The sequence below is a fragment of the Marmota flaviventris genome, chromosome 13 (genome assembly GCF_047511675.1).
Source record: "Marmota flaviventris isolate mMarFla1 chromosome 13, mMarFla1.hap1, whole genome shotgun sequence".
In the NCBI taxonomy this organism is placed as follows: domain Eukaryota; kingdom Metazoa; phylum Chordata; class Mammalia; order Rodentia; family Sciuridae; genus Marmota; species Marmota flaviventris.
Genome location: NC_092510.1, coordinates 64,138,657 through 64,152,830, shown reverse-complemented (window position 1 = coordinate 64,152,830; position 14,174 = coordinate 64,138,657).

The following is a 14,174-nucleotide window of genomic DNA, read 5'->3' as shown; positions in this document are numbered from 1 at the left end:
TATTTATGACATTACTTTTAGTAAGTGGAAAAACTGCAAAGATCAATGGTTCTAGAACAAGCACTATTTTTTTTTTTTAGAGAGAGAGAGAATTTTTTTTTTAATATTTATTTTTCAGTTTTCGGTGAACACAACATCTTTATTTTATTTATTTGTGGTGCTGAGGATCAAACCCAGTGCCCTGCACACGCCAGGCGAGCACATTACCTCTTGAGCCACATCCCCAACTCAAGAACAATCACTCTTAAAAATTAGAAAAAGAAATTTGACCAAATTGCATCTTAGATACAGTTAATAAAATCAACATGACAAAAAAATTATTTCTTATAAAATTATACTATAGACTAATGGTAGAAATATGCTATAAATTACAAATTTCACTTGTTACTTTTAACTCTCAGAATTCTATCATTTATTTTGATGAAAATAATTAAATTTCAAGAAATTACTAATCATTAATAAGAAGATAATTCATTAAATTCATTTGCTAGTTTATTAAATATTTGTCATACTTTTTCATCATTGTAAAGTGGATGAGATAAGAATGAGTGCTATCTATCTATGCAATCATATGCAACAATTAAGTATAAAATATATTGTTTATACTTGGAAAGACTAAAAACTTAGGAATAATTATAAACAAATTAATAATTATAAATAATAATTATAAATATAAATAAAAGGATTTTTAGTTTATATTTGGGACTCATAGCTTTGGATTATAGACTTTACAGATATCCTAAGCTGTCATAATTAATTTAACAGCCAAAAACACAAAAATCACAGAAAGGTACTGGTGTAGTGTTTAATGGGCATGAAAAATAATTTGTCAGAAATGAGTAGCAATTTTCCTGCTCTTGGACAGTGATACTCACAAAAATATAGTGCTGTCATTTACATTTTATAAATATTTCAAAACAACGTTTACTTACATTTCTACCTTTATAAGTGGAACAAAATAATTGCTAGGCAGCTTCGAATTCCATCAGCCATCTTTATTTCTATAAAAGCTCATTTCACCATGCCTCTATTATTTACTGGTAATGCCAGCAGAAAAGAAAATTTACTGTATTCATCCAAGGGAGGCACACAATTGTTATTCAAAAAATTAGTAGCTAAGTACATACAAATGATTTTGATATATGAAATGGTACAGTTGACTAAATTTAGTTCCTGGGTATGATTTTGAAATGCATTACTAGAGGAAACCCAACAGGTAATATGAGTAACTAAAAGGTCTAAGAAATACAGGCATATACAAAACTAGTTGCCAGTTCCTTTAAGTTTCCAACAGCATATGCAAGGATTTACCAGAATGCAAACTAGTATACTAAAATGAGTAAATTTTATAGCATAATTCAATTGATCATTAGAAAAGTAACATCATTCACTGTATTAAATTATGAACCTCATCTAGACCAAGTAAAGTTTATGTTATACTGACCTCTTTTAAATTGTTCTGGTAGGATTATTTTGTGTGAATGTCCTCCTGTTTTCCTGCCTCCCTCCTTTTATCTCTCTTACTCTTACCTCCCTCATTCCCTCCTTTCCTTCTTTCCCTCTTTCCTCCCTCTTCATTCCTATCATCAAGTCACTGTTCAAAAAAGAAATAATCCAGGGGCTAGGGATGTGGCTCAAGCAGCAGCGTGTTTGCCTGGCATGCACACAGCGCTTGGTTCGACCCTCAGCACCACATACAAATAAAATAAAGATGTTGTGTCCGCCCAAAAGTAAAAAAAAGAAAAAGGAAAAAAGAAAGAAATAGTCCATGGTTTTGTGATTATGTAAAAACAGATTCTGCTGTCATGTATAACTAAAAAGAACCAATAATTAAAAACCTGCATTGTGTACCCATTATGTATCAATATGTTTTAGCTCTTAGAAAAATAGATGAAAATACAAGAATCAATAAGACTCTTACATGACAGTTGAATTATGAATCACCTGCAACTTGATACATTTTCTGTTGAGTAGATTCCTAGAAATGAAATGTCTGGGCAGAATGGTATGTGCCTTTGGTACATTTTTCTTTGCCTTTTTTGATTTGTGTCTTTGGTGCTACTGAAGATTGAACTCAGAGCCTCATGCATGCTAGACAAGTGCTCTAGTAGTGAACTACATGAAAGCCCTGGGAATGTGTGTTTAATATTTTGATTGCTATGGCTGAAATAATCTCCCAAATGGTTGCACCAATGAAAGTTTCATCTGCAATGCATTAAATCACCTATTTCCTCACAGCCTATGTAAAACTGTGTGCTGTCACTTTTGGTTCATTCACAATCTAGAAAGTAGAAAATGATGTATCATTTTATTTTTAATTTCCAGTTGTCTTATGTGAGGTAATAATTGACAAACTTTTAGTATACCTTAGAAACATTTTTATACCTTTTTCCATGAATTATTTATGTCTTTTTCCATTTTATATTGGGTTTTATCTACTTATTTTTGATTTGTTAGACTCATTTATTTGAGTAAATTAGGCTTAGCCATCTGTTTTGCTAATTTTAATTTGCATTTGTAGTTTGTTTTTGTCTTTCTTTGAAGCATTTTTGGGCATTTTTTAAATTTTTCACATGGACAAATATAATAATACTTTGTTTCTACATTTCAAATTCCTTAGAAAGGTATCATTCACTCCAAGATCAAATTTAAATATTATATACTATTTTGTCAGATGCTTTCACATGTTTGATTTATACATTTAAATATCTGACTCCTCTGGTACTTTTTTGGAATAAGGCAGGCATCCTGCTTGTTTTTTTTTTTTGTTGTTGTTGTTCAAATTGTTAGTTTATGAACATTAAATAACATCTTTTCCCTTATGCTTAGAAATTCCATTCTCAGGAAAGTAACAAAATTTACAGGGGAAAAGTCCTAAATGTGACATTGAGCTTATTGATTCCCACATGTCAGTTTGCAGATTGGTGTTTTGCTGATCACTTCAGGATCTCAAAAAGATCTCACCAAAAATACAAGACCTCATCTAGAAGCTTTAGATTCTGATGTTCTCAGTTAGGGCTCATGTAGGGCTCAGGTAACTATCTACCTTTCCCTACCTGTTTATTTTTAAATTTTAGGCCAAGTTAAACATTTCATATGTAGCTCAAAATACAACTATATAAACTTTTTCTAGATTCACTGCTATTAATCCTGTTTTACATTTGCTGTATATTTCTTTCTATTTTATATGCCTATGCACATACCCTGATATTTATGAACACTTTGAGAATTAGAATTACTTTGCAAATATAATTTTACTTTAATTTTACATATGGCCACAGTTTAATTCCAACTTCAGCAATATGTACCTACATAACCATAATACAATATAATACTGAATATTTAACATTGTTACAAGACTATCATTTAACTAACAATCCATGTTCAAACTTCCCCTACAGTTGCAATCCAATATCTTTTAGATTTAATTTTATTTATTTTTTCAATCTAGGATCTAGTCAAGAATTGACAATGAAATTAATTTTCATGTTCTTTTTTTCATCTCTACCCTAGGACAGATTCTAACTTTACAATTTCATTCTTTTTCTATCTTTAATTGTTTTGACATTATTGTTGTTTTGTAGAATGTCCCTCAATTTTTATTTGCTTGTTTCCCAAAGATTAAATTCAGGTTAAGCATTTTTGGTAGGATACTACACCAATAAGAATTTGCATCAAATTAGGAGGCACATGCTATCAATTTATCTAGTCATCTATGGTGTCAAGTTTAACTGCTAGGTTAATGTGGTGTCCACCTGATTCCAGTCATCTGTGATTTTTAAATACTGTCTAAGTAATTCTGATGTCATTCCAGGTTTGAGAATCACCAGTTTGTTTGAATTTACTAGCTAGAGATGGAAATCTTTTCTATAGCGTCTTTGAAGGCTGGACATTTTTCAGGAATTTTAATAATTATAATAAAGAGGAACTAATAGTCTTCAAGAACAGATTCTTGTTCTAGCTTAATTCATAAAAACATTTTAATATTCAAAAAATGAATGAAAAACACAGATACAGAAAAATATCTATATACCAATATTCATAGTAACATTATTCACAAATTCCAAAAAGTGGAAGCTAACTTAAATGTCCTTTAATGGATCAATGAATAAACAATTTCATAAAGGTAGAAACTAAAATAATGATTACCAGGGGCTCAGAGGTGAGGAAAAATGGGCAGTTATTTTCCAAAGGGTACAGAATTAGTTTAGGAAGATGAAAGTCATCTTTGAAGAGACATTATGGCTAAACAACAATGTCAATGTATGCAATGCTACTGCATTATGCACTTAAAAATGCTGAATATGATAGGTTTTATTCAGTTAGCTATTTATTTGTTTTTTGCAGTACTGAGGACTGAGCCCATGACAATCAAGTGCTGTACTACTGAGCCCCGTCCTTTTATTTTTATTTTGAGACAGGGTCTCACTAACTGCTGAGGCTGGCCTAGAATTTGCAATCCTCCTGCCTCAGTCTCCCAAGTAATGTGCAGTTGTGCGTTACAGTTTTATGTTCTGTGTCTGTAGTGTGTGTATGTATGTATGTGTGTATGTGTACGTGTATGTATAAAGATATGTATATATAAAACCACAATTTTAAAAATAATCAAAACAATACATTTGTTTATAATAGCATAAAATCTACCCTTCTGTAATTCCTTCCTCGTTATGGCTTTTAGCTTAACAAAATGCACTTTGTCTCTCTTCTATATGATATTCTTTCAAACTAGTCTCCAGATAAATATATAATGTATTTAGGTGATTATAACTTAAGCTGTTAAGAACAGTCATGTAGAGACTTGTGTGGGCATATATTTATGTATTTTTGGTTTTTCCATAAGTGAGATTGCTGATTCATAAGGCATGTTTATGTTTAACTTTATAAGAAACAGTTACATTGTTTTACAAAGTAGTTATGTTATTATTTCATTCTCACCAGCAATAATTCAAAGTTCTATTTGCTCTGGATTCTCATGTTGATAGTTATTTGACTATTAGCTGTTGTAATAGAAGTGTAGAAGTACTTCATTGTTTATATTCACATTTCCCCAATGATAAATGATGTTCAACAAATTATTACATGCTCATTGGCATCTGGGTATATTTTTAGGTGAAATGTCTGTTCAATTATTCTTCCTCATTTTTTTTGCTCAGACTTTTTTGTTTATGGTTATTGTGCAATTTTAAGAATTATTTGTATATATTCTAGATCAATATATAGTCACATATATAATTTGCAAATATTTTTTTCCTAAGTTGCTGGCTTAACTTTCATTTTATTAATAGTGAGTATAAAAAAAAACCAGAGGTTTTAGTTTTGACAATGTTTAATTTTTTTTCACAAAATCAACATCACATATATTTCTTTCCTTGTGTTCTTCAAAGGGTTTTGTGATTTTATGTTTTACATTTAAGCCTGCATTCCATTTTTGTGTAGGACAATTACTTCAGCCCATGGAAATCCAATTAATACATCTCCACTGTTGAAAACATTTCATTGCCTTTGTAACTTTATGAAATATCAGTTGATGTATTTAAGTCAGGTTAGTTATCAATCATCTATTGTGTTCCATTGATCAACATATTTTTCCATGTGTCAATACCATACTTCCTGGATTACTGTAGCTTTATGGGAGGTGTTGGAATTGGTAGTAGAGCCCCCCAGTATCATTTTTCTTGTTCAAAATTGTCTTGTTATTTGAGTTTCTTTACCGTCCCATAAAACTTTACAATCATATCATCAATACGTACTAAAAAAAAAGCAGAAGAAAACAAAAACCATGCTAAAATATTGTTTGTGATTGCACTAAATATATGAACAAAGGAGAAGAAAATAGATATCTTAACAAAATTTAGCCTTCTGATCCATAAATAACACTTCATTTATTATCTTTTATTTGGCTTCTTTATTAATGTTTTATAGTTTCAGCATAAAGAAACTGCATGTTTTCTTCTATTTATAAAAAAATATTCAATTATGGTGTGCTAATGTAAATTTTCTAAAAATTCCATTGGTTAATTTTTTTTCTAGGGTATGATACTTTGTCCTATCCAGCAGTAGTGTTGGGCTTATCTTTTCCCTTTTTTTCTTTCTGAGTTCATTTAAAGTTTTTTAAATTTTTGTTTTGTTTTTTTTTTTCCAACACAGGTGAACTTTCTGTGGTTTAATCAAAGGTATTTGACAAATTCTGCTCAGTCTGGCTGTTCAGAACTTAGACTACCCCTAGTTCTAGACAAAATGTTATGGTTTAGTTAGTCTCAATAATACTTCTTTACCTTTTATTCATTCTTTTCCCAGATTTATCAAGGCCCACTCCATACATACATGATATATAACTATATGTTTATTTGTATTTTTAAATATCCATGCACCAAACTATACTGTATGTATTTAAATGACAGCTGTCTTCCTTTCTAATAATTCTATGTTCTTACATTCATCTTGTTTGATGGCTTTTTCACACCCTTCCCCTCAAAGTAGAATATTTAAAACCAACTGTATATTCCAATTTTACATACTCATAATTGTTATAACTTTCTCTTTCATGTCTGCTTGTGTATTTGCTTTCTGGGGCATAGAAATGGGATCCCTTCTTTTCAGAGACATGACATTTTATACAATTCATCAACATTTCCAAGAATCAACATTATCACCTTACATTTACTGTGATACTCATGAATGTCAGAAAGCACTGTAGCAGATGTTTGATGTAGCATTCTAGTACTAATTGATTGTTCAATTCCGCCTTATACACCATGTTGAACAGGATTTCTGAGCTATGTGGAATCCATGGAGCAGAGTGCCATGCTGCTTTGGCACCAACAGTCATAACTGTGCCAATAAGAATGGTTACATATTCTCTAGTCCTACATGAAGTGGGAGGATCTTCTGACTTTTGTCTTAACATTGTACTATTTCTTAGAACTGTTCCATATAAAAGTAGTAGTCACCCATGGCTATTTAAGATTAGATTTATATTATTCAATAATAAGTGCAATTGAAAATATACTTTCTGAGTTTCTCTTATTTCTCATGCTCAATAGGCAAATGTGTTTATTAAGCTAACTTATTGGAAAACAGAGAGATATAAAACATTTCTATCAGGACAAAAAGTGTAATCATATGATGAAGACTTAGAGTAATTACAGATTATGCTGATATTAAAATAAAAATTTCAACCCCAAACTTTAGGGCTTATAGTACATATTTTGATTTACTATATACTATAGTTATCTTTATTTTCTTCTTCCCTTTCAAGTGATCAGGTTTCTAACAGACTTTTCTACATTTTTTTAGCTATTTACTATATATGTGAAAATTCATGAGATGTTTCAGCAAAGTAAACATTATTTGTAAAGGGAGGTATTGATTTCATTAGCTTAAAAACTATGTCTTGTGTCATCATCACAGAAGCTACTTTTGTGCATGAGTAAAGTTATTCAAATAATATTACTGGGAAGTTGTTTCATTATATATGAATTACCAGCCTGGACAATGAGTTTCACTAAAGAGCTCAGGGTATAAAGAAGACTAATCTGACCAAATTTTAAAAGTGCTTTATGAATGGATATTACAGTTCATGAAAGAATAGGCAATTGGTAAGTTAAATTTTGCCTGAATACTTTACATGGAAAATAATATTAAGTACTTAAATTTTAATATATTCCTTTTTGATCTGGCAAGTATTTTATAAATGTTCTTTATTTTAGCTTTTGGAAAATAATTTGTGATGGCCCAGAAAATAATATCACATTTATTAATTTCCAATATTTTTTCTTTCTAGGTTGCTTTATCCTGATATTATGTGAAAAATTCATTTTTAGTTCATGAAGATTCAATTAAATAAATTATATTGAGGGATTTTAAGTATCACATTTTTTGTACCTAAGAGTTTAAAAGAGAGAGAGAGAGAGAGAGAGAGAGAGAGAGAGAGAGAGAGAGAGAAAGGAAAAAAAAATCCTAGGCTAGTTAATACTGGCTTTTCCAGTTAAGTGCTCACTCTTAATCTTCTTTCTTTGATAATAACATAGACATTGTAAATTTGTCTATTAGTTTATACCAAAATAGTTCCTGAGAATTTTCACTGTTGATTCTGTATCTATGTTTACTTCATTGTCATAGATTATTTTATGAAAGTTTTCAAAATGTATTGGTGAAATAAACATCATATAATTCTTACCCACCTAATGTGCCATTTCAGTGCAATAGACTAATTGATATAGTTTTGTACTATATAGTAATGGATAGGCTAAAACATTCATTCTTCTTGAAGAATAAAGTAGAAAAAGCAATGTTTTTAATTGGTTAGAATCTGGTTCCAAGTGAACTTGTGTTTTTATCATAGGGACAGTTTCAGAACTGAACTTCTAATGAAAAAAATCTTGATGCAGCAGTTTGATGTTTGCCATCGACATTCAGCTACCTCCTACTAGAATGAGTCAGGTAGGAAATTACTATAAGAAAGAATGTAAATTCTTTGGGACTTAAAACATTTTAAAATAACTTTTTTTTATGAATTTGTACAACTCCCAGATATTTTTCAACATCTAGAAATGACTTATCATGATATTCACCTAAAATAGGCATTTATTCTTGTTTGATGTGCACTTGATCCCCTGCTCTGCTGGCTCTCACAGAGGACAATTCCTTGCAGTCTCCCATACACCCTAGTTCTTAGGTAAGTCTGGCCAATGGAAGACATATAGAAGTCAAGAGGACAGCTGGGGAAAATAAAACCAGATCTTCTGTGCTGAGTCTGTCCTTACTATGTATATTAAATGACACTCAGCCTCTCATTCAGGGCCCTGGTTTCTATGACTCTGCATTCATTTTCTAGTAACTTCTGTTATTTTTCCAATCCTAAAGATGATAGCAGTTTCTTGCACTTGTTAATATTTAGGTTCCTTTTAAAAGTATTTCTTCTATATGATACCAATTTACTATGTAAAATGTTTCCAGAAATAAATTCTTAAAAAATATTCTGCTGGGGCTGTGGATGTGGCTCAAGCGGTAGCGCGCTTGCCTGACATGCGTGCGGCCCGGGTTCGATTCTCAGCACTACATACAAACAAAGATGTTGTGTCTGCCAAAAACTAAATAAAAAAAAAAAATATTAAAAAAAATTTTCGAGAGTCCATTCAGCCATGGACTTTGGACCTGGATAAGAGGAAAAAGCTGCACTTTGTTTGGTTGATCTGATTTGGATTCTCGGTTTTGAAAATGGAGTGTTGGATGGGCATTTCATGATCTCCAGGGGAGCAACTGAGAAAAGAAAGGAAGCAGCACTTTCAGTATCACCACATTAACCGGATCAGAAACACCCATTAAAACAGCTACATTCTACCTACTGAGGAACTTCTAGCAAAATTCCGCTGAAAGGAGACCTGCCAGGAAGTAGTAAGTTATATTAGAGGTGACAGTTGGCCCCAGACAAGTGAATCTTGGCCGGCCGCGGGCGCAGAGGTCCAATCCTGCAGCCACCGCCCAACCGGCTCTGCAAGCGGCCACCGGCGGCCCGGGGCAGTGAGAAGGGTCCACGCCTGGCCCAGGAGACGGCTCCCGCCATCCTGGCTCTTCTGGCGGCCCCGCTCGCTCGGTGATCGGCCACCCCGCCCGCCCGGCTCTTAGCCACGAGGCCACTGCCTACCGGGTTCTACAAGCGGCCCCCGGCGGCCGGCGTGCCGAGAAGGGTCCCCGCCTGGCCGGGCAAACGGCCCCGCCCACCCGGCAAACGCCCCCCCCCCACCCGCCCTCCCGGCTCCGTTGGCGGCCCCGCCCCCGGCCAGCGCAGGCTCGGCTCTGCAGGCGGCTGTGGCGGCCCGCGCAGCGAGAAGGATCCCTGCCTGGCCTGGCAAACGGCCTGTGCCCTCCCGGCGCTGCTAACGCCCCGCCCACCCGGCAAACGGGGCCCCCGCCCTCCGGGCTCTGCTGGCACCCCGCCCGCGGCCACCACCCCAGGCTCTTCAGTCGGCCCCCAGCGGCCCTGCGCTTCGAGAAGGGTCCCTGCCCGGCAGACGGCCTGTGCCCTCCCAGCTCTGCTAACGGCCCCGCCCCCACTGCGAACGGCCCCGTCCACCCGGCAAACGGCTCCCCCCCTGAGACGGCGTGAAGGAAATCTAACCAAGCCTTTATGAAATAGCGAACTGGGAACTAAAATCAGAGATTGGGTCAGACCAGAGACAAGCCAGTTCCACCCCTCCCTTAGGACACTCCAGCAAGGAGGCAGGGGCCCGCCATTGCAGAGAGGGGAAGTCACCAAAGTTCGGCCAAAGAGATTCCTTCCCAGCGGAATCTACTTTGGCAGGTGTGTGACTCCCACCCGCATCAGATACAAACAACCGGGAAACTTCAAAATCTCTCCGTGGGCGTGACTGTAAGGGCCAAGGGACTCCCGACCCCCAACTCCCAATACTGCCAGTGACGTGGGCGTGACTGTAGGGGCGGAGGGAAGCAGAGAAGACTCCCCACCCCCAACTCCCCCAATCGCCAACTGAGAGGGCGTGACAGTAGGGGCGGAGGGAAACAGAGGACACTCCAGACCCCCAACTCCTCCTACTGCTAGCAGAGTGGTCGTGATTGTAGGGGCTGAGGGAAGCAGATGGGATCCTCGACCCCCAACTCCCATTACCACCAGTGGCGACACCAATGGTCTTAGCCGCCAGACTCCGAAGGTGTGCCCACCAAAGAGGTCAGGAAAAATTAAACTATTGACTCCCAGAACACAGCTCCACAGCACTGGGGCTTAGATGAATGACAGAGAGAGTGCTCAGTCATTAGGGAAATAGAGCACCCAGAGGTGCTGAAAGTAACCAAATCCTTGGAGAACCTCCTCCGGTGCACAGGACCTGGCTGGCTGGCAGGAGGAAGGGGAGGAGGGGCCGTAGAAGTGAAACGGCTCTGGACCAACAGGATTGAGAGACTCCCAGGAGCCACCTTACAGGGATTGCTGTTGACACATTGAGGGCAAATCTCAGCCTGGAGGGCACAGCTTTGCCTACGGGAAGAGAAGAAAATGGATCTCTAAGACCTAATTTTATTTCTTATTTTATTTTATCTTTTCTCTCCCTTTTTCCCTCTTTCTCTCCCCTTCCAAGTTTTATTGTTCTTTCCATTCTCCTCTATGCTATCTAACTCCCCCTCCTTCTTACTTTTCAAGAGCACCTTCCTTTCCCTTCCCCCCAACTCTCATCCCAAGCATTACGTCCTCCATTTCGTGTAACTGTCTAAATGCAAACAGGTGAATGTTTCGAGGCCGTCTATAGTGCTCCTAAATACCTAGCTACTACCAACACCCTGATCCAATTGACGGTTAGCATCCCCCTTCAGTAGAGCAATCTTCTAAAGTAGCCAAGACATACTAACCCGTATACCTTCATAGCACCCAACATAAAGTCCTAAGAACAAAAAACAAATCACTATATGCATACAAAATCCGGAAGCCCTTTATAAATTGAATGAATCAGCTCTAAAGTACAATAAAGCCCAACATCTATAGGCATAATCTCCCACCACAAAGGAGAAACAACAGATATAAACAAAGCCAAAACAAATGTATAGGAGAAGGCAGTTACAAAGCAGTCAAATAGAGCTGGAAAGTAACGTGAACAACATGAAAAAACCAGGGAAAAAAGGAGTACAGATAATGCAGGACAACTTAAATCTACAGGAGGACCTAGAAGCATCAGAAACATGGACAGGGAAAGAAATCAAGGCATACCTAACTCAGATGGAACGGAATTTTAGAGAAGACATGAGACAGCAAATCCAAGAATTGAAAGTATATTTTGAAAACCAACTAAACAAACAAATACAAACTGCAAAGAACGAGCTTTACCAGGAGATAGAGATCTTAAAAAAAAACCAAACAGTGATTTTAGAAATGCAAGAAACCATAAACCAGATTAAAAATGCTAACGAGAATATTACAAATAGACTAGATCAAGTAGAAGTCAGAACATCAGATAATGAAGACAAAGTTTATCAACTTGAAAAGAATATAGTCAATACTGAAAAGATGCTTAAATCTCACGAGCAATCTATCCAAGAGATATGGGATTTCATCAAAAAACCAAATTTGAGAGTCATTGGGATAGAAGAAGGCACAGAGATTCAAGCCAAAGGAATGGACAACCTATTGAATGAAATAATCCTAGAAAACTTCCCAGAGATGAAAGATGTAATGGATTGCCAAATCCTGGAAGCCTACAGGACCCCAAACATCCAAAACTGTAATAGGCCAACTCCAAGACATATAATTATGAAGATAGCCAACATACAGAACAAGGAGAGAATATTAAAAGCTACGAGGGAAAGGAGGCAGATTACATTCAGGGGTAAACCAATTAGATCAACGGCTGATTTTTCATCACAGACTTTGAAAGCGAGAAGATCCTGGAACAATGTATTTCAAACGCTGAAAAATAATGGATTCCAACCAAGAATACTGTATCCAGCAAAATTAAGCTTCAGATTTGACAATGAAATTAAAATCTTTCACGATAAACAAAAGCTAAAAGATTTCGCAGCCAGAAAACCAGCACTGCAAAGCATTTTGGGCAAAATTCTACAAGAAGAGGAATGGAAAAACAGTGCCCAAAACCAACAGCGGGAGGTATCTCAGTAAAGGTGGAGGAAAACAACCAAAAAGTAAAAACTAGCCAAACCAAAATAAATAAATAAATAAACATGACTGGAAGTACAAATCATATTTCAATTGTAACCTTAAATGTTAATGGACTAAACTCACCAATCAAGAGACACAGGCTGGTAACCTGGATCAAAAAAACAAATCCAACAATATGCTGCCTTCAGGAGACTCATATGATAGGAAAAGACATACACAGGCTGAAGGTGAAAGGTTGGGAAAAATCATACCACTCACATGGCCCTCGGAAGCAAGCAGGAGTGGCCATACTCATATCGAATAAACTCAACTTCAAACCTAAGTTAATCAAAAGGGATAAAGAAGGACACTATATCCTGTTGAAAGGAACTATTCACCAACAAGACATAACAATTATCAATTTATATGCACCAAATAATGGTGCAGCAACATTCATAAAACAAACTCTCCTCAAGTTCAAGAGTCAAATTGACCACAACACAATAATTATGGGTGACTTCAACACACCGCTCTCACCATTAGACAGATCCTCCAGACAAAAGCTGAATAAAGAAACTATAGAACTCAATGACACAATCAATAACCTAGACTTAACCGACATATATAGAATATATCAACCATCATCAAGTGGATACACGTTCTTCTCAGCAGCACATGGATCGTACTCAAAGATAGATCATATATTATGCCATAGGGCAACTCTTAGTAAATATAAAGGAGTGGAGATAATACCATGCACCATATCTGATCATAATGGAATGAAACTGGAAATCAATGAAAAAAGAAGGAAGGAAAAATCCTGCATCACATGGAAAATAAACAATATGTTACTGAATGATCAATGGGTTATAGAAGACATAAAGGAGGAAATCAAAAAATTCTTAGAGATAAACGACAATTCAGACACAACATACCGGAATCTATGGGACACAATGAAAGCAGTTTTAAGAGGGAAATTCATTTCCTGGAGTTCATTCCTCAAAAAAAGAAAAAACCAACAAATAAACGAACTCACACTACATCTCAAAACCCTAGAAAAGGAAGAGCAAAACAACAGCAAATATAGCAGAAGACAAGAAATAATTAAAATCAGAGCGGAAATCAACGAAATTGAAACAAAAAAAACCGTTGAAAAAATTGATAAAACTAAAAGTTGGTTCTTTGAAAAAATAAATAAGATTGACAGACCATTAGCCATGCTAACGAAGAGAAGAAGAGAGAAAACTCAAATCACTAACATACGGGATGAAAAAGGCAATATCACAACAGACACTACAGAAATACAGAAGATAATTAGAAAGTATTTTGAAACCCTATATTCTAATAAAATAGAAGACAGTGAAGACATCGATAAATTTCTTAAGTCATATGAGCTGCCCAGATTGAGTCAGGAAGACACACACAATTTAAACAGACCAATAACAAAGGAAGAAATAGAAGAAGCCATCAAAAGACTACCAACCAAAAAAAGCCCTGGACCAGATGGGTATACAGCGGAGTTTTACAAAACCTTCAAAGAAGAATTAATACCAATACTTTTCAAGCTATTTCA